At 42.1% G+C, this 26,480-nt stretch overlaps 1 protein-coding gene across 5 annotated transcripts in view; it reads right to left on the reverse strand.

Moving 5' to 3' along the window:
• Nucleotides 1–26,480, reverse strand: part of LOC140191897 (rho GTPase-activating protein 27-like) — a 272,124-nt gene that overhangs the window by 194,965 nt on the left and 50,679 nt on the right. The window contains exon 1 of one of the 5 annotated variants that reach the window (XM_072249732.1): nucleotides 7,392–7,411. The exons of the other annotated variants lie outside the window; for them this stretch is intronic. The gene's annotated coding sequence lies outside the window, so the exon portion shown is untranslated. Of the gene's footprint in view, nucleotides 1–7,391; nucleotides 7,412–26,480 lie in introns of those variants that run through there. 5 annotated transcript variants of the gene reach the window in all.

The raw sequence follows: 26,480 nt of genomic DNA on the forward strand, positions 1-26,480 counted from the left end.
TATTCTATCTCTAACAGCATGGAGCACCCTGTAATTGGTGCTTCACCTCCTCATGGTAACATCACTATGACCTCTGACCAGACGAGTTATTTATATATTTACAAATACTCCACAGTTCTTGGATGACATACTGTTCTCCCAGTTCTTGAAAATTATTCTCTACTTTCTGATATGTTGTCAGCGTTCAGAACAAATGCAGTTATGAAAATATGAGTCTATCCACACATGCACAAACACTAAAGAGTGCAGATACCACAACACCGTTGCCCAGATACATGCATGCACACTGACCCTCTATGACTAGACGGTGCATATTAATTCATTGGTAATGGTTATTTAATTTCTTAGTATTTGGTTGAAGATCAGAATGCAGAAGTGGCTGTGTTTGACGGAAAATGGGAAATGTGTAGGAAGCAAAAGGAGAGGGTATCAGGGACAATGGCAGATAGTGGATCAGGAAAGAGACAAGCAAGGATAAAAGATGGGAGAGTAAGTAATTGTAGGGGATAGAAAATAGAGGCTCAGAGGGGTGGAGGACAGAAGGACATATCAACCAGATGGAGATAAATGGAAGAGACAAAAAGAAAACTGAAATTAATGAAGGGACTGGAAGAGAAGGCAAAGGGAGATTGGAAGAGTAGAGATGATTGGAGAGGGAAGAGGACATTGGAGAGTAAATGACAAGGAATCTGAGGGTGAAAAGAAAGACATTGGACAAGAGGACTGTGGACACAATAGGTAAAGTATACTGAAAGTCAGAAGAAAGATGGGAAATAGAGGTAGGTTGGATAAGGGAGATAAGACAGAATGCATAATCATCAACTCTCCATGCACCAGCCATTCTAGCTGGTGTATGGCATACATATCTGTAGTATGGTTTGCAGTTTAAGTGTGTTATCTTATTATTTATATACAGTATGGATATATTTTCAACCACATCCACTACAAGTACATACACTTCTGAATTGAATTTATGTATGCAAAACTTTAAATTATGCATCGTTAAATGTTTTGACCTCACCAAACTGCGACTACATTTTCCACCCGAGACACAGTCTGCGTTCTCACCTCTGGTCCGACTTCGGTTTATAAAGTTGTGGTGTTGGATCCACATCTTTCAGCAAAGCTGCCTTTTGGGGTTAAAAAGCAGTGAACGCTGCCTTTCGCTCTTTCATAGTGGTCGCACAAGCAAACAGAAGAGAGCGATTCAATCAGGTCATAATCTCCCATGAAGAGATTGCCTCCAGCAGTGGGCAATTTCTATTCAAAGGAAAAATCTGAGAAGTGGATGGATTTAATTGTTTTCTATTTTAAGTTGTTTTTGTTTCAGTAGTGAGCAACAAGAATATTAAATATGATAAAGGTCTAACTCTTCAAAAGAGTTAAAATGCCTTATGATTCAAATACGCCAATAATTTATATTTCTGTACAATGCTTTTACTTTAAGCACATAAACAGTTTTAACTGCATGAAAGTGAAATGCAAAGGTAAATCTAGACTGTGAACTATGAATTATAATTCTTCAATATTTATTTCCACAGGAACCAAGTCCATTCGTAAGCTGATTCCTGACTGGTTATCAGTCTTCATTGTGGAAGATACTAGCAGCATGATGGAAGTTCCAGGTGTCGGGGGCATGAAGTGTGTGAAGGTACCATAACTAAAGAGAAGGTTCTTGGGAAACTGAAAGGTCTGAAGGTAGATAAGTCACCTGCGCCAGATGGTGTACACCCCAGAGTTCTGAAAGAGGTGGCTGAAGAGACTGTGGAGGCATTAGTAATGATCTTTCAAGAATCATTAGATTCCAGAAGACCAGAAAATACACACCAAATGTCACTTCATTCTTCAAGAAGGGAGAGATGCAGAGGAAAGGAAACTATAGGCCAGTTGGTCTGACCTCAGTGGTTGGGAAGATGTTGGAGTTGATTATTAAGGATGAGGACTCAGGGTACTTGGAGGCACATAATAAAATAGAGATGGTTTCCTCAAAGGAAAATCTTGCCTGACAAATCTGTTGGAATTCTTTGAAGAAATAACAAGCAGGATAGACAAAGGAGAATCAGTTGATGTTGTGGATTTGGATTTTCAGAAGGCCTTTGACAAAGTGCCACACATGAGGCTGCTTAACAAGCTAGAAGCCCATGGGATCACAGGAAAGATTCTAACATGGATAAAACAGTGGCTAAATGTCAGGAGGCAAAGAGTGGGAATAAAGGGAGCCTTTTCTGGTTGGCTGCCGGTGACTAGTGGTGTTCCACAGGGGTCTATGTTGGGACGATTCTTTACATTATATGTCAGTGATTTGGATGATGGAATTGATGGCTTTGTTGCAGAGTTTGCAGACGATAAGACGATAGGTGAAGGGGCAGGTAGTTCTGAGGAAGTAGACAGTCTACAGAAGGGCTTAGACAGAGCAGGAGAATGGGCAAATAAATGGCAGATGGAATATAGTGGATGGAACGAAAAGGGCTGATTCTTTTCTAAATGGAGAAAAAATACAAAAAAACTAAGGCGCAAAGGGACTTGGGAGTCCTTGTGCAGGATTCCGTAAAGGTTAACTTGCAGGTTGAGTCTGTGGTGAGAAAGGCAAATGTGACGTTAGCGTTCATTTCAAGAGGACTAGAATATAAAAGCAAGGATGTAATATTGAGATTTTATAAAGCATTGGTGAGGACTCATTTGGAGTATTGTGAGCAGCTTTGGGCCCCTTATCTTAGAAGTGATGTGTTGAAACTGGAGAGGGTTCAAAGGAGGTTCATGAACTCCATCAATATTAATTGTGTAAGATCCATGCACCTATCCCAGTTTAGTTTTTTGCTATGATATAGGAGTATTAGAGGACCATATTATGGCATATTAATGTTAGGTTACGAAGCACTAGAATAGTCAAATTCTCCGCTATCTGAAACATGGGCTCTTGTTTCTTTCTTCATGGAGGCCACCTGACCTGTTGAGGGTTTGCAGTATTTTCAAAGAATATAGAAACATGGGCTCTTGTTTCTTTCTTCATGGAGGCTGCCTGACCTGGTGAGGGTTTGCAGTATTTTCAAAGAATATACAACATACAGCAGTAGAACACAGAATAGGCCCATTGGCTCATGAAGTCTTTGCCAATTGTGATGTCAAATGAAACTATTCACATCTGCCTGCATATGGTCTATATTCACCCAGTACCTTCATGTTCATACATCTGTCTAAGTGCCTTTTAAATGTTACTCTTCTATTTTTAATTGAGTATCACTGTCAGGTTCATCAGTGAAATGGTAATGCTCATGAGCTTGACTGCATGATGTTGCATGGGTGTCAACACTCAGCTGCACAACTGTGAACTTGGGATCCAGCCCTTAAAGGCACATGCACCACACAAGTATCTCTGTGACAAATTATAGAGTAGTGTGTGTGAAGAAAGTCAGGAGTGGGGAAGTTCTGTTCCCACATTCACTGAAAGGGATTTGGAGAGGCAGGTAAACTGCTGGAGACATTTTACTGTGTGGAATTGGAACAGGGAGACTCACCAGGGCTACTCTCAGGTGTCTCTGGCAGGACATTGCTCAAAGGAATTCTGCTAGAAGAGAGATTCCTACATTTACATCATTTTTAAGGGGTTTTCTCTTGGGCAAGTGCAAAGGACCAGCAGCTCCCACGTGCTGAAAGAAAAGTAGATGAGGAGTTCTCTCCTGGAGTTTACAATTTGGAAGAATTTCCTACCATTGTGGAATGGAAGATGAATTGGGGCATCAGCCTGAAATGATCCTGAAGTTAGGAAGCTGAGAGATAACTATTAACTTTCTATTAACTGTGAGAACAGTTCAAGATGTACAGCTGTCTTTGAAGCTAGAAGAGGTCACAGACCTTGGAATAGATCATCTTGTGGAAACATTGGGCCTGGGTGGAATAGAACTTAGATGCTGATTCCTTCTGTGCCAGGGGCCACACAATCTGTTCAGCTGCCAATGCCTAAGTTCCATTTCCAAGTTGCCCAGTAAGAGGTGTATTAGCTGTAGGAGAACATCTGTAACGTGTTGGAACAGGTTCAAATTCACAGCCCAAGATGCAAGAAGTCTCGTCTTATGGGTAAGCCATGCAAGAAGTAAGGAGAGGATGCAGAGTGCTGACGTCATTGTGGCAGACAATGCAATGTGAAACTGATTGGCCCTTTCACTGGCACAGTTTCAGAGGAACCAACACCATGTTAATTGACTATGTCTGTCACTTGCTCATCGCCAACTCCGCCAGGTCATATTCCTCCTCAGTACAAGAATAGATTTCTGTGGATCAATACAAGGCTCTGCAAAGAATATTGGAATGTATTTTGAACAATTTCACTTCATTACTTGTTAAATAGACAATTAAAACTCAAAACAAAACAAGAAACATACATAAAAAATAATTGAATCTGATGTGTACATAACAGGGATAGAATAAAGAATATCTAAATATAGAAACAGGACAAACTTAACATAAAACAAGCCACACAATGCAAGGGTACATCTTGGAGTTAACAACACATTTCATCTCTGTTACTGTATCATTCTGGTTAGGTCACACTAGCAACTTAATATAGGGTATAAAGTTAGAATCATAACAGGAAGTATCACTCAGTAAGAACCCTTAAGCAGAAAAAAAACCTATTGCTAATTGTGCTGTATCAATAATGTGCTATCAGCAAAAACATCCGTTCTCAATCTTGAGCCATACTTTCACATTAGATACAAATTAGTGTTCAAAATCTTCTATATTTCAAATTTACATCAAAGCTCACAGTCTAGTAACTTAAGTCTATGAATAAATCCACTTCTCATGGATCTTAATTCTCAAATTTAACCAATTTCCCCCGGGATCGATAAAGTATGACTATGACTATGACTATTGAAGCTCACTTTTCCACTACCTAAACTCACAATGAAATTCCAGTGTTTTAGCACCCACTTGACCAAACACAACCTATTCCTTTGGGAACAAACTGGCCCAGTGAAAACCATTCTCTTAGTAGTTGTCATTAGAATAAAGTTTTCCAGTTGATACTGCAGTAGTAGATCCTGTTGGAGATAGCAGGTGTGCTCTTATTTTCACAAACTTGTTGCACTATCTCATGATCTCTCTCTTCCTGATCTTATCACTTGCTACTCTCTGTCAAGGATATGATTGCATTGGAGAGTGCAGAGAGAGTTCACAGGTACCGAGATAGTGAAAAGCTTGATTTGCATACAGCTCATATAGATCAATTCGGTACATTAAGGTAGAACAAGGTAAAACAATAACAATGCAGAATAAAGTGTAAAAGCTACTGAGAGAGTGCAGTGCAGGTAAACGAGAAAATGCAAGGAAAGTGTTGTGCTGAGAAGACTCTATGCAAAGAACTACAATGCGACTACTCCAGATCAAACAGTAAAACTGCATGGAGCCTGTGACTTCTGAGGCAGTAGAAGATCTGCCATATGGCAGAAGTTAGATCTTTATAGCCTAATATGATGCAAGAAGTATCTAATCAATGATGCAAAATTATCAACTTAACTAACTGCATATATCCAGTCAGGGCTAGTAATGGATTTATCCTATTATGGTCAGAAACTATTTGTGGTGTCCAGACTAAGATCAATCAAAGTGCCTGTGTGATACATGGACTACTGAACTGAATTGAATTGTCTTTATTTCTTACATCCTTCATATACATGAGGAGTAAAGATCTTTCTGTTACGTCTCTGTCTAAATGTGCAATGTGCAAATTATAGTAATTTGTAATAAATAGTATGTACAGTAACATATACAACAGGACAGTCAGAACTGTGTGTCCTAACTTCCTGAGCAGCATGAATCACATTAAACTATGCTTGTCATCCGCAAAACTGGAATTAAGTTGGGTCCTTTGTTTCAAAGAGTACTGGAAAAAGAGTTGTGCAAGCAGCTTCTTTCCCTCTGCCATCTGATTCCTAAATAGAGATGGAATCTTTGGACACTACCTCACTTTTTAAAAAAATATACAGTATTTCTGTTTTTGCACATTTTAAAGAATCTATTCAATATATGTAATTGATTTACTTGTTTATTATTACTTTTATTTTATTTGGTATTATTTTTTTCTCTGCTAGATTATGTATTGCATTGAACTGCTGCTGCTAAGTTAACAAATTTCACGTCACATGCCGGTGATAATAAACCTGATTCTGATTCTGGATAAGAAAAACTTAGAGAGGTATGGGCTAAAACAGGAAAGTGAGATTAGTTTAGATGGGTATCTTGGTCAGCATGGCTGGATTGGGCCAAAGGGCCTGCTTCCATACTGTATTAAGCTATGACTCTTATGTAGCCTAATTTAGTCCCCTTTGTTTTATAAGATATTGAGTCACAGAACAGTCAGGCCCAGGTTCATCTACTGTACTTTGATTGGTCAATTGATCTTAGTCTGGACATCACAGCTTGAACAAGACTATAACTGGAAGGAATCCATTTATGGTCCTGATCTTGGTAAAATGCCAATGACAACTTACTGTTTGCAAATGTTGACACCTGGTGAGCATAAGATCAAACTTGGGAAAAATTACTTTAGTGTTTGAAAAGACTGATCATACTCACTACCCTTATGTAAGAAGTTCATGTAGGAACCTTCAGAAAATTAAAAAAAACACAAAAACGTCCAGAATTCTACTTACCAAAATCATGCCCTTGAAAAATGTTTTAAAATACCTTGATTACCTCACACTTATCAGGATTAAATTCCACCTATTATTCCTAAATTAACAAATCTCATGACACATGCCAGTGATAATAAACCTGATTCTGATTCTCTGTGCCCATTTTACCAACTGATCAATCTCATTCTGTAGACCACAACGATCCTGACTATCAACACCAACACCACCACTAATTTCCATGCCATCCACAAAAATCAACTGAATATTCATAATTACATATGGTTAACAAGATTCAAAATTTCAATTCTCTAATTTTATAGGTTCCAGTCACATACCAGTGATTTGAGCATAAAATCCAGGCTGATATCTCATTAGTTTCTGTTAATAAAACAATTTTCTTAGATGTGATGTAGAGAGATTATTTCAACCAATCATTGTGCTAATGTGTAGAAGATAATATCTTTCTGATGAAAGGTTAAACAAAGGACCTGAATGCCTTTACAAGGAAATGGTAACCTTGATGTTATTTTAAAAGCATGGAAATTGCTTCTACTGTCTGCAGCCAGTGTTTGCTTCTTAACCAATATCACTGAAAGAATTAAATAAAAACAGAAAACACTAGTAAAGCTCAACAGGTCAGACTGGTTTGTAGGAAGAAAAAGAGTTATTGTTTCCACACAGAGCAACACGTCTTGTCACAGTCTGGACCCTCAATATTCCTCTGACCCTGGAGCTCTTAAAAAAAAGTCACAAAATTACCTGCTCATGGCAAAATGAGAACAGATGTTGTTTCCTCTGTTTCACCTCACCGTACTCTGTGCAGTTATACAACAAAACTCATTTCCCGTTTTCCGTTTTTCTATTAGTGCACATTTATTTTTTCTGATTGGCTGAAATAATCTCTCTGCATCACATCCAAGAATATCGGTTTATAAACAGAACCTAATTAGATGAATGCAGAGTAAATATGTTCTACTCAACAAGTAGCTCACAATTATTTCCTGTTGAAGGATGTTCAGCAGACTCAGTACAGCACAGGAATAACATGAGGAACAAACTATAAAGGAGGCTAATTTTCATGAGTATAAATCAGTCCGAACTTGGTTGTGGTTCTTTAAATACTGCCTGAATCCCTATTCTCCCACCATCACCCAACCTATTTTAGATAATTATTCACAATTTCAGATCCAGATTCTAATGGTTCTAAGCATGAGAAGATTTTTTTTCTACCAGAAGGAAGTGAAACTTATGGTATGAAAGCAAGTCATGAGGATTTGAATGCAACGGGGAAGGGGCCAAATTTTCAAAAAACTACCAGAGAGGATTAAAGGACATGACAATCCTAACGTACCCTTCAGTTAGACAGAAGGATTAAGATAAATTGTCCAAAAATGACAAGTCAGGATCAACAGAAATGAATGTACAGAGGCAGTCGAGAGTCACCAGCCAATAACAATGTCACAGCAACAATTTGCTGGACGAACTTAGCAGTTCAAGTAGCATCAGTGGGAGGAAAGAAATTGTCAACATTTCAGCTTGAAATCCTGCATCAGAACTGATAACAATGCTAACCAGCTCTCCACTGCACCTTTGTCAGGTTCTGACATCAAGTGAAATGCCAGCATGGAGAGTAGGCTTCAGCCTACAACACCATTTATATGTCAGTCTGGAAAAGGTGCAGAGAAATTTTCCAGCTTACAGTTCTGCTTCCCATGCCTTCACAAGTTCAAGCTTATTGTCATTCAAGCGCACACATGTATACCTCCCCACCAAGATGCACAACACAGTACATATAGCTCACACATATAAAGTAATATTACCACAAATAAATTAACAAATAATAAGGGCATGTGTTGGCGCATGGCCAAGTGGTTAAGGCATCGGTCTAGTGATCTGAAGGTCGCTAGTTCGAGCCTCAGCTGAGGCAGCGTGTTGCGTCCTTGAGCAGGGTACTTAACCACACATTGCTCTGCGATGACACCAGTGCCAACCTGTATCGGCCCTAGTGCCCTTCCCTTGGACAACATCGGTGGCGTGGAGAGGAGAGACTTGCAGCATGGGCAACCTTGCCCAGGCCTGCGCCCTGGAAACCTTCCAAGGCGCAAATCCATGGTCTCACGAGACTAACGGATGCCTATATATAAGGGCATATATAATACAAGTTAAAAAGTAAACAGTATAACACAACTGGTGCTTCATTCATAATGAGACCTGGGTGGTGGCACAAAGTTCAGTGGTCGTATGGCTTGGGGGAAGAAGCTGGTTCGCATCATAACAGTTCTTGTCCTAATGCTACCGTACCTTCAGCTTGATGGGGGAGAGGGTGTCAAAGAGATTGATGGACAGGTGGGAGGAATCACAGACAATGCTAAGGGCCCTGTGTATGCAGCACTCCTGATAAATATCTCTAGTGGATGGAAGAGAGACCCTGATTTTCCTCGCAGCAGTCCTTGCAATCCTTTGTAGGGACTTGTGGTCCAATTGTACATGGTATATGTCAGAGATGGCACATTTGGGCATTTCCACTCATCAGTCCTGATCTTGTGCAAGCTAGGTTCCTATGTGGTTTTCGCAAGTCCTGTAATGCAATAACACCTTGATGGGTAAAGTCTTAAGAACAAAACTCCTACTAGCTAAATGAAGTTGGCACAGTTGTGCCAAAATTTCTCATCTGAACAAGTACACATTTCAGCAAAGCACAGGAAGCATCTATACACTCTGATGCCAAATCATGGCCTCATTTTGTGAGCTTGTTGCTTAAACTGACAAAGTGATCTTGATTTTGAAGCTTCCTTACCATTTCACTTGGGAGGTTTACAATGCCTGCATTTACAACAACTACATCCAAGGTCAATTGCCTTTGACCTTATAGAGGTACTATATATAAAATCATGAGGGGCATAGATAAGATGAATATCCAAAGTCTTTTCCCAGTATAGGGAGATCTTGAAATGAGGTGGTAAAGATTTAAAAAGGGACTGGAGGGGCAAGTTTACAGTGAGTATATGCAATGAGCTGCCAGTGGAAGTGATAGAGGTGGGTACAATTATGAATGATTACATTTAAAAGGCATTTGAACAACTAGGTGGATAGAAAAAGTTGAAGGGGATATGGGCTAAATATGGCCAAATGGGACTAGCTCATTTGAGCAACGTGTTGGGTACAAACAAGCTGGGCTAAAGAGCATGTATAACTAAGACTCCATGTTTAAAGATGCAATTGCAAAATGGTGGGTTTTATTTTCCATTGTTTTCTTTGGAAATCAAACACATCTATTTCAAAATGATTTGCAATTTATACCAATTTTATATGTAGTTGCGTGCAAACAGAGAAAATGGCAATTGCAAGAATGAGTTGAACTTGTGTCATGGATACCAGCTTAGAATTTTACCTTTTTATTCATGATAAATTGGCTTTACTGACAAAGCCAGCATCCAGTACTCACTCTTCATGATCTTTAAATAAGGTGGTTGAGTCATTGTCCTACAAGAACCTCTAACACTATCACAGATTTCCTAATTCATTATCTGGGTGGGACACATTCTGGGAACACCCTGGCAAACAACCATATATAACCATATAACAATTACAGCACAGAAACAGGCCATCTCGGCCCTTCTAGTCCATGCCGAACTCCTACTCTCACCTAGTCCCACTGACCTGCACTCAGCCCATAACCCTCCATTGCTTTCCTGTCCACATAGCTATCCAATTTAACTTTAAATGACAATATTGAACCTGCCTCAACCACTTCTGCTGGAAGCTCGTTCCACACAGCTACCACTCTCTGAGTAAAGAAGTTCCCCCTCATGTTACCCCTAAACTTTTGCCCTTTAACTCTCAACTCATGTCCTCTTGTTTGAATCTCCCCTACCCTCAATGGACAAAGCCTATCCACGTCAACTCTATCTATCCCCCTCATAATTTTAAATACCTCTATCAAGTCCCCCCTCAACCTTCTACGCTCCAAAGAATAAAGACCCAACTTGTTCAAACTTTCTCTGTAACTTAGGTGATGAAACCCAGGTAACATTCTAGTAAATCTCCTCTGTACTCTCTCTATTTTGTTGACATCTTTCCTATAATTCGGTGACCAGAACTGTACACAAAACTTCAAATTTGGCCTTACCAATGCCTTGTACAATTTCAACATTACATCCCAATTCCTATACTCAATGCTCTGATTTATAAAAGCCAGCATACCAAAAGCTTTCTTCACCACCCTATCCACATGAGATTCCACCTTCAGGGAACTATGCACCATTATTCCTAGATCACTCTGTTCTACTGTATTCTTCAATGCCCTACCATTTGCCATGTATGTCCTATTTTGATTAGTCCTACCAAAATGTAGCACCTCACATTTATCAGCATTAAACTCCATCTGCCATCTTTCAGCCCACTGTTCTATCTGGCCTAAATCTCTCTGCAAGCTTTGAAAACCTACTTCATTATCCACAACTCCACCTATCTTAGTATCATCTGCATACTTACTCATCCAATTTACCACCCCATCATCCAGATCATTAATGTATATGACAAACAACATTGGACCCAGTACAGATCCCTGAGGCACACCGCTACACACCGTCCTCCAATCTGACAAACAGTTATCCACCACTACTCTCTGGCGTCTCCCATCCAGCCACTGCAGAATCCATCTTACTACTTCAATATTAATACCTAACAATTGAACCTTCCTAACTAACCTTCCATGTGGAACCTTGTCAAAGGCCTTACGGAAGTCCATATAGACAACATCCACCGCTTTACCCTTGTCAACTTGACCACGTGACCTGAAGCAAGGTGATTCCACAACTAAGCCAGAAAATAGCTGAAGATGGTTTAAAAACTACAGATGTTGAAATCAGGAGTAAATATAGAATCTGCTGTAAACTCTCAGCATTTTAGGCAGCATCTGTTGAGATAGAAAGTTGATGTGTTTCAGGTTGATGACCTTTCATCAGCTAACAGCAGGTAAATATTGGCAAAGCCCCAACACATAGACATAGACTTAAATATAGAATAGTACAGCACAGTACAGGCCCTTCGGCCCACAATGTGTTGCCGACCCTCAAACCCTGCCTCCCATATAACCCCCCGCCTTAAATTCCTCCATATACCTGTCTAGTAGTCTCTTAAATTTCACTAGTGTATCTGCCTCCACCACTGACTCAGGCAGTGCATTCCACGCACCAACCACTCTCTGAGTAAAAAACCTTCCTCTAATATCCCCTTTGAACTTCCTACCCCTTACCTTAAAGCCATGTCCTCTTGTATTGAGCAGTGGTGCCCTGGGGAAGAGGCGCTGGCTATCCACTCTATCTATTCCTCTTAATATCTTGTATACCTCTATCATGTATCCTCTCATCCTCCTTCTCTCCAGAGAGTAAAGCCCTAGCTCCCTTAATCTCTGATCATAATGGATACTCTCTAAACCAGGCAGCATCCTGGTAAATCTCCTCTGTACCCTTTCCAATGCTTCCACATCCTTCCTATAGTGAGGTGACCAGAACTGGACACAGTACTCCAAGTGTGGCCTAACCAGAGTTTTATAGAGCTGCATCATTGCCTTGCGACTCTTAAACTCTATCCTTCGACTTATGAAAGCTAACACCCCATAAGCTTTCTTAACTACCCTATTCACATGTGAGGCAACTTTCAGGGATCTGTGGACATGTACTCTCTGATCCCTCTGCTCCTCCACGCTTCCAAGTATCCTGCCATTTACTTTGTACTCTGCTTTGGAGTTTGTCCTTCCAAAGTGTACCACCTCACACTTCTCCGGGTTGAACTCCATCTGCCACTTCTCAGCCCACTTCTGCATCTTATCAATGTCTCTCTGCAATCTTCGACAATCCTCTACACTATCCAGAACACCACCAACCTTTGTGTCATCTGCAAACTTGCCAACCCACCTTCTTAATCTCCTTTCTTGCTACCCTATATTCCTCAATAGACCCATCTGATCCTTGCTTCCCGAACCTCATGTATGCTGCCTTCTTCCATCTGACTAGATTTTCCACCTCACTTGTCACCCATGGTTCCTTCACCCTACCAATCTTTATCTTCCTCACCGGGACAAATTTATCCTGCAAGAGATCTCTAAACATCGACCACATGTCCATAGTACATTTCCCTGCAAAAACGTCATCCCAATTCACACCCATAAGTTCTACCCTTATAGCCTCATAATGCCCTTTCCCAATTAAAAATTTTCCTGTCCTCTCTGATTCTATCCTTTTCCATGATAATGCTAAAGGCCAGGGAGTGGTGGTCACTGTCCCCCAGATGCTCACCCACTGAGATCTGTGACCTGACCCGGTTTGTTACCTAATACTAGATCTAGTATGGCATTCCCCCTAGTTGGCCTGTCCACATACTGTGACAGGAATCCATCCTGGACACACTTAAACTCTGCCCCATCTAAACCATTGGAACTAATCAGGTGCCAATCAATATTAGGGAAGTTAAAGTTACCCATGATAACAACCCTGTTATTTTTGCACCTTTCCAAAATCTGCCTCCCAATCTGCTCCTCAGTATCTGTAATAGTATCCCTGACCAGTAATGTCACCCCTCCTCCCCTTTCCCCCCCACTCTCTATCCCTTTTAAAGCACTGAAATCCAGGAATATTGAGAATCCATTCCTGCCCTGGTGCCAGCCAAGTCTCTGTAATGGCCACAACATCATAATTCCATGTGTGTATCCAAGCTCTCAGTTCATCACCTTTGTTCCTGATGCTTCTTGCATTGAGGTACACACACTTCAGGCCTTCTACCTTACTGTCTTTACACCGTTTATTCTGCTTCTCTTTCCTCAGAGCCTCTATGTGTTAGATCTGGTTTTACTCCATGAACTTCTTCCACTGCTCTATCGCTCCGGGTCCCATCCCCCTTGCAAATTAGTTTAAATCCTCCCGAACCGTGCTAGCAAACCTACCGGCAAGGATATTGCCCCCGAGTTCAGGTGCAACCCATCCAATCTGTACTCCAATTTGTAAAAGCAACACCTGCTGCTGTTGTCTTTTCTGAAGAGCCATCACCTTTATGAATTGCTTCATTATATCTAAGAGATCATATGCTCTACAACACACATCAAAGTTGCTGGTGAATGCAGCAGGCCAGGCAGCATTTCTAGGAAGAGGTACAGTCGACATTTCAGGCCAAGACCCTTCGTCAGGACATATGCTCTACAACTGTGTTCCCCCTCTCATAAAGTCAGTATTGTGGATACATAGCTGCAGTTTTGTCTTGATGGTGGTGAACTTCTTGAGTTCTCCTGAAACTCCTCCAGGACAAGTAAGGAGCTTTTAGTTGACCTCCCAAAGCCTACAGTTGGTTGAACGTCCTTGGAGGCAGTCACTCCAGAATACTCAGATTTTGTCATGCTTTTGTTAACACTGCATATAAGCCACTTGTTAATTAAGCCAATAATTAATGGTTAAAAATCAAAGAATTGAAAGGAAGTGTTAATGCTACTGAACCTTAAGGGGAAATAGCAATCTGTATGATGTGAAACATCGAGAGTGAGGAACGACCCAATGCTTGGAGGATTTAAGTGCTGGGCCAGATTATAAAGGTCAGGGTGTCAGGGCCGAAAGTGAGTAATGGGCCAGTTCCCTAGTGGAAGTCCTTTTATGAAGGTGTCCTCCCCTTACACATTGGAGACCTGAGGTGGAGGGTGCTGCCTGGAGCAATGCCTTGCAACAAGTTTCTTTGTTTCTACATGGATCTCTCAGCCAACTGGCACTTCTGTGGGCTGGAAGAGATCGTGTACCATATGTACATGTAGTGTACAAGGCTGTAGCCCCTATTTGCATAACTAAGGAGGCTGCTCCTCACCTTCTGGCTGCATTTTAGCCACAATCTCTTCATCTTTGGTCATCCAGTAAGGAGGGGGCAGTGAGAGAGGAAGGTGTCCTAGTTAACCGTCTCCTAGGGCTGGCTAAGATAGCTATCAATGGGTCCTGGAGATGGGCAGCGGATGGTTCTGCTCAGGTTGACTGACCAGCAATGTTCAGGGGGTGTGTATGTGCCCGGTTAGCAGTTGAAAAAGAACACATGGAATTGACATGGAATTGTTTCAGGACCAATGGGCACGGCGGAGGTTAAATGCCATCCTTGATACGGATGGGAATGTATTAGTTTAATGTACAAGGGGTGATTCATAAGTTCATGGCCTAAGGTAGAAGGAGTCAATTTTAGAAAACCTAGCAGATTTACTTTTCAACATAGTCCCCTCCTACATTTACACACTTAGTCCAGCGGTCGTGGAGCATACGGATCTTGGACCTCCAGAAAGTGCCCATGGCAGGGGTGATTGATAAGTTTGTGGCTTAAGGTAGAAGGAGATGAGTTATACAGCTCTCGTTGCATGCTCGTGCAGGTCAACTGTTTGAGTGATTATGCAGAAAGTTTGAAGTTAATAACTTCAAACATGTACGGTACATGTAGGAGGGGACTATGTTGAAAAATAAATGTGCTAGGTTTTCTAAAATTGACTCCTTCTACCTTAGCCCACGAACTTATCAATCACCCCTCGTATATTACTTTTGAATTGTTTGGTCTTTTGTTTTGTAATATGACTGCATACTAGTATAGTGGTTTGAATTTGTAATAAAAGTAGTTTTGTTTAAAAAAGGAATGAGCCGGTTCAGCTCGCTGATCCGCAACCTTTACTCAGCTCTGTGCTGAACTGAGGCTGTGGCTTCGTGTCTATGAATGAACTAACTTTTGTAAACTTCAGTTCTGAATGCTATTTGCTTACTTTTATTCTTTGCATGATTTGTTTTTTTCCCTGCACATTTGGTGTTTGATGGTTTTCTTTTTTTAATGGGCTCTTTTCTGTTTCTTTGTTTAGTGGCTGCCTGTTAGGAGATGAATCTCAAGGTTGTATAATGTATACATACTTTGATAATAAATGTATTTTGAACTTTGAATGTTATTTGCTGTTCATCAGCCCATGTGAATGTTGTGTAAATCCTACTGTAAGTGGGCATAGATTCCTTCTCAATCTAATTAATTATAAATGTATCTAGAGCCTGTGCAGTCTTCAGTAACATCCCCACTTCTAAACTTTATAATGGATGGAGGGGTCATTACTGAAGCAACAAAACATGGTTGAAAACATGAGACTATACAGGTTGAAGTCATCCAGCAAAGTTGTGAAACTGAGATGGCTGACATTTATCAACAATAATCCTCCTTGGTGCTTGAATGTCAGTACTGCAGCTGCACATGAACAGGCAGACTGGAGATAAGGCGAAGTTTGGAGTGGGAAGTCTCAGCTTGATGGCTGGGATGCTGTTGAGTTGCAGGATTGTCTCCTCTAACTAGAAGACTAAGCAGTTTCTTGATTTCACAGGCAATCAATCAAATTGACTGGACTGGCATCTGTGCAGCTGAGTATCTCAGGAGGCTGCAGAGGTCAATTAATCGCTCCACTGTACATAGGCTGACTTTTAGGTATTGAGGATGGAGATGTTCATCGTGCCTCCTTTTTTAGATGTCCGGGACTACCTATGAATGAATGGGGGAAGTCTGCAAATCTTTGATCTGGTCTGCTGGTTGGAGGATGAGTGAGCTATTTTAAACCCTGCTGCTTCCACTTTTTTTGTGCCTTGAGTCCTGGGTTATGGCTTTACCAACTTGGCACTTCATTTTGCCTTGTGTTTGCTTGTTTTCTAGAGATTCTATTCTGTATTTATTGATTGGTTACCTAGCTAAATACTAGCAGAGTGAATGATATGTTGACCCATGAAGGTAGAAACTGTGGCCCATTTCACCCTCGTTGACACTCTCTTTAGAGCTGCTGAATGTGTTTGTAATTGATCCCATTTAGTACAATAACAATACCACACAACCTGAAGAAGGTAATCCTCAATGTGAAAGCTGAACAGTAGAAAAATATAGTTATTCCCAATCATCTACGCTCACCCCATCTTCCCACCGCCTTGACAGTAATAGAGTTGCTCTTGTCCTTACCTACCATCCCACGAGTCTCCACATCCAATACATCATCTTCCACAACTTCCGTCATCTCCAAAGGGATCCCAACACTGAACATAACTTTACCTTCCCCCTCTCTCAACAGGGGTCGCTCCCTCCAGGATTCCTTTGTCCATTCATCCCTCCCCACTGATCTCCCTCCCGGCATTTACTCCTGCAAGCAGCCTAAGTGCTACACTGCCCATTCACCTCCCCCCTCACCTCCCCCCTCACCTCCATTCTGGACCCAAACAGTCCTTCCAGGTAAGGCAGCACTTCACCTGTAAATCTGCTGGGGCCATCTATTGTGTCTAGTACTCCCGATGCGGCCTCCCCTACATTGGTGAGACCTGTCGTAAATTGGGGAACCGCTTTGTTGAGCACCTCCACTCCATCTGCCAAAAGTGGAACTTCCTGATGGCCAAACATTTGAATTCTGATTCCCATTCAACATGACAGTCCACGGCCACCTCTTCTGCCATATTTAAATACATAAACTGAAGGATGTTCCCTTGCTCATATTTAACTAATTCCCTGAGAATTTATGAAGTATGGACCAATCACTCTCCAGCCTGCATGCTCTAGCGCCATCACCCCAAAGTTTGCCCCAACAAAGGGACATAACCAGGAATGGAGAATGTGACTGGGACACTACTGATAGATAAGAAGCAGTAAGCATTACTGTAAAAGGATGTCATTTAACTAATCTGGAGCAGCTATCCTAATTCTGGCACAGTTTCCCAGATATCAGGAAGGACTTTAACATAGAGACATAGAAAACCTACAGCACAATACAGGCCCTTTGGCCCACAAAGTTGTGCTGAACATGTCCCTACCTGAGAAATTACTAGGATTACCCATAACCCTCTATTTTTCTAAGCTCCATGTACTTATCCAAAAGTCTCTTAAAAGACCCTATCGTATTTGCCTCCACCACAGTTGCCGACAGCCCATTCCATGCACTCACCACTCTCTGTGTAAAAAAACTTACCCCTGACTCTACTCTGTACCTACTCCCCAGCACCTTAAACCTATGCCCTCTTGTGGCAACCATTTCAGCCCTGGAAAAAAGCCTCTGACTATCCACACGATCAATGCCTCTCATCATCTTATACACCTTTATCAGGTCACCTCTCATCCTCCATCGCTCCAAGGAGAAAAGGCTGAGTTCACTCAACCTATTCTCATAAGGCATGCTCCCCAATCCAGGCAACATCCTTGTAAATCTCCTCTGCACCCCTACTACGGTTTCCACATCCTTCCTGTAGTGAGGCAACCAGAACTGAGCACAGTGCTCCAAGTGGGGTCTGACCAGGGTCCTATATAGCTGCAACATTACCTCTCGGCTCCTAAATTCAATTCCACGATTGATGAAGGCCAATGCACCGTATGCCTTCTTAACCGCAGAGTCAACCTGCGCAGCTGCTTTGAGCATCCTATGGACTCGGACCCCAAGATCCCTCTGATCCTCCACACTGCCAAGAGTCTTACCATTAATACTATATTCTGCCATCATATTTGACCTACCAAAATGAGCCACTTCACACTTATCTGGGTTGAACTCCATCTGCCACTTCTCAGCCCAGTTTTGCATCCTATCGATGTCCCGCTGTAACCTCTGACAGCCCTCCACACTATCCACAACAACCCCTACCTTTGTGTCATCAACAAACTTACTAATCCATCCCTCCACTTCCTTATCTAAGTCATTTATAAAAATCATGAAGAGTAAGCGTCCCAGAACAGATCCCTGAGGCACACCACTGGTCACCAACCTTTGCCTTCTGTGGGCAAGCCAGTTCTGGATCCACAAAGCAATGTTCCCTTGGATCCCATGCCTCCTTACTGTCTCAGTAAGCCTTGCATGGGGTACCTTATCAAATGCCTTGCTGAAATCCATATATGCTACATCTACTGCTCTACCTTCATCAATGTATTGTGTCACATCCTCAAAAAATTCAATCAGGCTCGTAAGGCACGACCTGCCCTTGACAAAGCTATGCTGATTATTCCTAATCATATTATACCTCTCCAAATGTTCATAAATCCTCCCTCTCAGGATCTTCTCCATCAGCTTACCAACCACTGAAGTAAGACTCACTGGTCTATAGTTTTCTGGGCTATCTCTACTCCCTTTCTTGAATAAGGGAACAACAGCCGCAACCCTTCAATCCTCTGGAACCTCTCCCGTCCCCATTGATGATGCAAAGATCATTGCCAGAGGCTCAGCAATCTCCTCCCTCGCTTCCCACAGTAGTCTGGGGTACATCTCATCTGGTCCCAGTGACTTATCCAACTTGATGCTTTCCAAAAGCTCCACCACATCCTTTTTCTTAATGTCTATATGCTCAAGCTTTTCAGTCTGCTGCAAGTCATCCCTACAATCACCAAGATCCTTTTCCATAGTGAATACTGAAGTAAACTTTATTGGGTCAACTAGTGCAGAAGATGCCATCGTCATATACAAACATGATGTCTTGGCTGGCGCCAGGTGGTACAACTGGCACAATTTCGAATGTACTTTCAGGCACCAGTTTGGTACAACTGGGTGGCTCACCAAAAGCATTTAAGAATAAATTATGTTTCTTTAAAAAACATATCCTGAACCTGTGACCTCCAGATTCATGAAGGGTAACGGAGGCATAGAACCCCACAGCATGCAAGCTTGCCTCCAACTTGCTCACATCCTGACTTGGAAAGATATTTCTAATACACGATCACTGATGTGTCAAATTCTTAGAATTCCTTTCCTAATTATATCACAGCGAATGCAAGGATTTAAGTAGATGGCTCACCACCACCTCTTCAAACAGTCTACTTCAACAACAGTCCATTAGTTTCATGTTTACGGTCACAGATACCACCACCAGCCACTGCTCCTCCTCCCTACCCTTCCATCCTTCCATATGAATCATTTCCTCCATGACTTTCTGATCCACTCATTCCCTCCCACCCATCCTTCCCTGACCACTGGCACTTTCTCCTGAAGTTGCAGTTGGTATAGTACATCTCCTACCTCATCACCATCCAGAGAACTAAACAGCCCTTCCAAGTGAGCTAAAGATTCACATGTGCCTCTTCCAACCTCGTTTGCTGTATTTAGTGCTCATGTGGCACCATCTAAACTGGTGAGACCAAGCGCAGACTGAGTGACTGCTTAGCAGAGCACAGATGCTCAGCCAGCAGTGGCCATTGCGAGCTTGCAGTTGCAAGTTATTTAAATTCCCCTCCCATTCCTACACTAACCTATTCATCCTCTGCCTTCTCCATAAGAACATAATAGATGGGTGCAGAATTTGGCCATTCGGCCCATCAAGTCTGCTCTGCCATTCCATTATGGCTGATATATTATCCCTCTCAACCCCTTCTCCTCGTAACCTTTGTCTCCCTCACTAATTAAGAACCTATCAACCTCCACTTTAACTATACCCAATGACTTGAGCTTCACAGCTGTCTGTGGCAACAAATTCCACAGATTCACCACCTTTGGTTAAAGAAATTCTTCCACATGCCTGTTCCAAAGGGACAGCCCTCTATTCTGAGGTTGTGCCTTCTGGTCCTAGAATCCCCCACTATACGAAACATCCTCTCCACACCCTCTCTATCTAGGCCTTTCAATATTTGGTAGGTTTCAATGAGATTCGCCCCTCATTCTTCTAAACACCAGAGAGTACAGGCCCAGAGCCATCAAATGCTCCTCACACATTAACCCTTTCATTCCAGGAATCATTCTTGTAAACATATTCTGGACCCTCTCCAATACCAGCACATCTTTTCTTAGATAAGAGGTCTAAAACTGCTCACAATACTCCAAGCCTGGTCTGACCAATGCCTTATAAAGTCTGAGTAATACACCATTTCTTTTATATTCTAGTCCTCTCAAAATGAACTCAAATATTGCATTTGCCTTACTTACCACCGAATGGCAAGATAACCTTCAGGGAAACCTGCACAAGGACTTCCAAGTCCCTTTGCACCTCTGATATTTGAATAATCCTTCTACCAAAGTGTGTAACAATACATACCCTAACATTATATTTCATTTGCACTTCTTTGCCCATTCTGCCAATCTGTCTAAGTCAATCTGCAACCTCCCTGCTTCCTCAACACTACCTGTCCCTCTACCTATCTTTGTATCGTCTGAAAGTTTGGCCACAAAGCCATCAATTCCATCACCCAAAGCATTGACATATAACATAAAAGGAAGTGATCCCAATACTGACACCTGTGGAATACCACTAGTCTCCAGCAACAAACCAGAAAAGGCTCCCTTTATTCCCACTCTATGAATGCAATTTTCCAGTCCTCTGGAATCATTCCAGAATCTACTTATTCTTGAAAGATCACTATTAAGACTACTGGGCTCTCTCCCCCCCCCCCATTTGTGGTAACTTCTCCTCAGTAATTGCAACTACACACACTTCTGCCCTCTGACACTCTCAAATTTCTGACATACTGCTAGTGTCTTCCACAGTGAAGACTGGCACAAAATACTTATTCAGTTCATCCTCCATTTCCTTGGCTCCCATTACTACCCCTCCAATATCATTTTTCAACAGTCTGATATCCACTCTCGCCTCTCTTTCACTCTTTATAAATCTGAAAAATCTTTTGGTATCCTCTTTTATATTGTTGGCTAGCTTACCTTCATATTTCATCTTTTCTCTTGTTATTGCTTTTTTAGTTGCCTTCTGTTGGTTTTCACAAGCTTCCCAATCCTCTAACATCCCACTAATTTTTGCTATATTATATGCCATCTTTAACTTCACTTGTCAGCCATGGTTGCCTCATGCTCCCTTTAGAATACCTCCTCATCTTTGGGACGTGTCTATCCTGCACCTTCTGAATTTCTCCCAGAAACTTCAGCTATTGCTGTCCTGATGTCATCCCTACTAGTGTCCCCTTCTAATCAACTTTGGCCAGCTCCTCTCTCAAGCCTCTGTAATTATCTTTACTCCACTGTAATACTGATACATCTGACTTTAGCGTCTTCCTCTAAAACTGCCACGGGAATCCTGCATATTATGATCACCACCTCCTAAGGGTTCCTTTGCCTTAAATTCCCTAATCCCAAAGTGACTTTTCCCTAGTGAGCTTAACCACAAGCTGCTCCAAAAAGCCATTTTGAAGGTATTGTATAAGTTCCTTCTCTTGGGATCCAGCACTAACCTGATTTTCCCAATCTACCTGTATTTTGAAATCTCCAATGACTATCACAATATTGCCCTTTTTCCATGTCCTTTCTATCTCTCATTGTAATTTGTACCCCTCTTATTGACTACTGTTCAGGGGCCTGTATATAACTCCCATCAGTGTCTTTTTACCCTTGCAGTTCTTTGACTCTGCCCTCAATGATTCTACATCTTCCTATCCTACATCACTTCTTTCTAAGAATTTGATTTTGTTTTTTAACCAACATAGCCAGCCCATCCCCTCTGCCTACCTGCCTTTCCTTTCAATACAATGTGTCCCGTTGGATGATCCTCTTTCAGCCACAACTCAGTGATGCACACAATGTCATACTTACCAATCTCTAAATGTTCTACAAGATCATCCACCTTATTCTGTATACTGTGTGCATTCAAATATAGCATCTTTAGTCCTGTATTCATCACCCTTTTCAATTTTGCCCCCATGTTACACTTTAACTCATCCCACTGACTGCAATTTTGTCCTGTCATCTGCCTATCCTTCCTCACAGTCTCACTACAGTTGGTATACTTGTATACAAACAGGCCCCATCATCAGCTCATTCATTCCAGATCCTACCTGCCTGCCAAATTAATTTAATCCCTCTCCAACAGCTCTAGCAAATATGCCCACAAGCATCTTTGTCCCCCTCGCGTTCAGATGCAATTTGTCACTTTTGTACAGGTCATACTTTCCCCAGAAGAGATTCCACTGATCCATAAATCTGAAACCCTGCACCCTGCACCATTTTCTCAGCCACATATTCATCTGCCATATCATCCTATTCTTACCCTCACTGGCAGCAATCAAGAGATTACCAACCCGGATGTCCTGCTTTTCAGCTTTCTATGTAAGTCCCCTTATTCTCTCTTCAGAACCTCCTCCCTTTTTTAAAAAAATACATCATTGATACCACTATGTACCATGACTTCCAGCTGTTCATTTTCCCCCTTTAGAATGCTGAGGACCAGATCTGAGACATCCCTGATCCTGGCATCTGAGAGCCAACATACCATCTGGATGTCTCTTTCAAGTCCATAGAGTCTCTTCCCTTCTCTAATTATAGAATCCCTATAATTACTAAGGTCCTCATCTCCCTTTCTTTCTGAGCCACAGAGCCTGGCTCAGTGCCAGAGACCCCATCACTGCAGCTTCCCTCTGGTAGGTCATTTCCACCCACCTCCCCACCCCAACAGTACTCAAAGCAATACACTTTATTATTGAGGGGATCGGCCACAGGGGTACTCTGCATTGGCTGCCTATTCGCTTTCCCCCTCCTGACTGTCACCCAGGTACCTACCTCCTGCAAGTTAGGGGTGACTACCTCCCTGCAGCTCCTATCTATCACCTCCTCATTCTCTGTATGAACCAAGGGTCATCCAGCTGCAGCTCCAATTTCTTAGCAAAGTCTCTAAGGAGCTGCAGCTCAATGCACTTTATGTACAGTAGATGTAGTTGTCAGGGAGACTGGAGATCTCCTAGAGTTTCCAAATCTCACACATACCACTAACACTGGACCAATTCTCACCACACTAGCTCTGTACTAATAGATAAAGAGGGAAAAGATCTTATCCAAGCCTGTTGAGCTAAAGCCTAACCACTCTAGCACTGTTCACTCCAACAATGGCCACTCCCACAACAGCTGCTCTGCTTACAACTTGCTTCCTTTTATTGGCTTTTGCCAAGTGCTTAATAGATCATTGTCATTGCAGCTTGCCAAAAGTCCCAAAAGGCCAAAAGATCTTTTTAAACCCCATGCCGTCTCAGCTAGACAAGCAAGTGCTCACGATGATTGAAGCCCGCTGAAAAGTTCCAAAAGGCTCTGCGCTCTTTTTAAACCTCTCTTCTGCCAGGGTGAGGCCCAACACAAGCTAGAGGAATAACACCTCAAATTCCACCTGGCTAGTCTTCAATTCAATGCCATAAGTTTTCCAATTTTAGCAAACTTTCCCCTCTAGTGTACTCTTTCCCCTTCCCCACCCCCAACTTCCCCCTTCTCCCTCTTGCTGTCTTTCCAATCCTCCTCTGGTCCTCCCATTTTTGTCACCTTTCCATCAAACAATCCCTACTCCAGCCCACCATAACCCATCTTCATCCCCTTTCCCTCCTAGATCCACACACAGTTCACCCACAAGCGTCTCACAACCCCACCCACACTTCTCCCCTACCTGGTTCTGTCTACCATTCACATCTCCCCTAGTGGTTCTGGTTCTAATTATCATCTCTTTAACTTATAATGTTCTAACACTAGTAGCACTTTGTGTTCTTGCTTATATCCCTCTAACAGCCATCCCTAACCTTCACACTTTCCTCCCAAACCTCGCTCCATCTATATCTTTCCTTTTCTCCCTCCATCTATCTTTCGCGTGCTACTGTCTTCCAACTCCACCCCTGCTCACATTCCCAAACTGGCACAACCTGCCATCATTTTTCAGCCCTCCTTCATCCACCAATCACCTCAGACTCCTGTCTTATCTCCCCACTTCTCCTCTTTATGCTGGCCATCTCCCCTCTGCACCCTCTGTCCTAATGCAGGGTTTTGACCCAAAATGTCAACAGTTCCTTTCCCTTTACAGATGCTGTTTGACCTGCTGAGTTCTTCCAGCACATTATTGCTCCAGATTCCAGCATCAGCAGTCTCTTCTGCCTACACAAATACTACTTTTTAAAATTATATTATAACAGGTTTACATAGCATTTATGTTTCTAGATAAAGGGATTGAAATGTATTTGCTTCTTTTTTGACACAAAAGCAACATCGCATAGTTTCCTAAAGTTGTTCTAAAAAGGTCTGAAATGATTGCAGCGTTGCACAATGCTGTTTAAAAACAGTACCATCAAGCATCCTCATCTTTCAGAAATGGTGTCATCACATCACCAAGCTGCTGCAACCTCATTAGACAACCCTGAAGAACTCAAGACAAACCAACACCCTTCCAGCAAACATGAGGAAATCTGCAGATGCTGGAATTTCAAGCAACACACATAAAAATTGCTGGTGAACGCAGCAGGCCAGGCAGCATCTGTAGGAAGAGATACAGACGACGTTTTGGGCCGAGACCCTTTGTCAGGACTAACTGAAAGAAGAGATAGTAAGAGATTTGAAAGTGGGAGGGGGAGGAGGAGATCCGAAATGATAGGAGAAGACAGGAGGGGGAGGGATGGAGCTAAGAGCTGGAAAGTAGATTGGCAAAAGGGATACGAGGCTGGAGAAGGGAGAGGATCATGAGATGGGAGGCCTAGGGAGAAAGAAAGGGGGAGGGGAGAAACCCAGAGGATGGGCAAGGAGTATAGTGAGAGGGACAAAGGACCCTTCCAGCGACTGGTTGTGTGACTCTGAGAGGCTGGCGGATCACATAACCCACAGGGCCAGATATCCTCTCTTCAGGGGGGTTGGGGTCGGGGAGGCATGAAGATAGTCCAAGGTTACTTGCATTTGACACCTGTAAGTGGTTGCTTGGGTTGCCTTGATTATTGCCATTGGCCTCCCTGGTGACCGGTCAGATAAAACAACCTGTAATCTCTTAAAGTTGAACAAGGCACTTGATTAATACCTTTTCTGTAAAATGCACACACTTAGTCTCTGGAAATAGAGTCCCATCATCCTCATGCTCTCATCACTTTCTCCCTGGATTCTGGCCTTCACATGCACATGAGGGACAACTTACAGCAGCCAATTCACTTCCCAGCCCACATATCTTTGGGAGGAAATCAGAGTACCCAAAGGAAGCCCACAAACCCAGGGAGAACAGACAAACTTCACACAGACGGAAACAGAGGTTACGACTGAATCTGGGTCACTGAAGCTGTGAAGCACTGTGTCGCCCTAGTCAAAGGATGATCTCAATATTGCAATGACATTGAAAGGTGTCAAACACTACAAGATCAGCTTCTTCCTACCTTGCTGTTTGAGAAACATGTCATTCAAAGGTCTTTACTTAATACACGTCACCCTGTCACGAAATGGTCCAGAATCCCAGAAGATATAAATATTTCTGCTCAAAAAGCATTGTTGCACAAGTCCAGCTAGGTGTTTCTTCCACAGACACTTCACAAGAACACTCACACCTGAGTGTGGCTGTAAACGTTTAATCACATGTAAACAATTAAATTCCAAATTTGTCTGCAGTGTGAGAGAATTAACCACAATTTCAAATGAGGTGACCTCTTGCAGATGCTATATAACTATTCCTCTGAATCAAGACAAGATTACTCATTGCCCGTTTTGAGTAGCCTGCAACTTCATAGAGTATAAATATCTATAAGAATACATGACTACAAGTGTTATTAAGTGGGCCTGTGGATGAAGTTATTAAGTTTACAAATGGGGAAATTTCCTTGCTAGGAATTTATCAGCTTCTGAAAAGTTGAATTCATGTGTGTGCCATTTGTGAAGAGAAAGCAAAGTATGGTCAACGAGGAATGCTATTTTTTTTTCTCCCAGGACTTCACAATGATTATAAAATAAACTTTTTCCCAAGAAAGTTCTGAGGAACCCTTGATGTAATGTCTGGTTAAAACTGAGAATTGAAATGGGAGCTGCTGCCTGCTGTTTATGGAAGAGAAAGTCTGTATCAACTTTAAGGTAAGAAATTTCCTGGAAGTTTCAGAGTGAATGACTGTTAATTGACTGGAGACTGTTTTTAGAAATAGTAGTGACTGAAATGA

This window comes from Mobula birostris, chromosome X, assembly GCF_030028105.1.
Source record: "Mobula birostris isolate sMobBir1 chromosome X, sMobBir1.hap1, whole genome shotgun sequence".
NCBI classification, from domain to species: Eukaryota; Metazoa; Chordata; class Chondrichthyes; order Myliobatiformes; family Myliobatidae; genus Mobula; species Mobula birostris.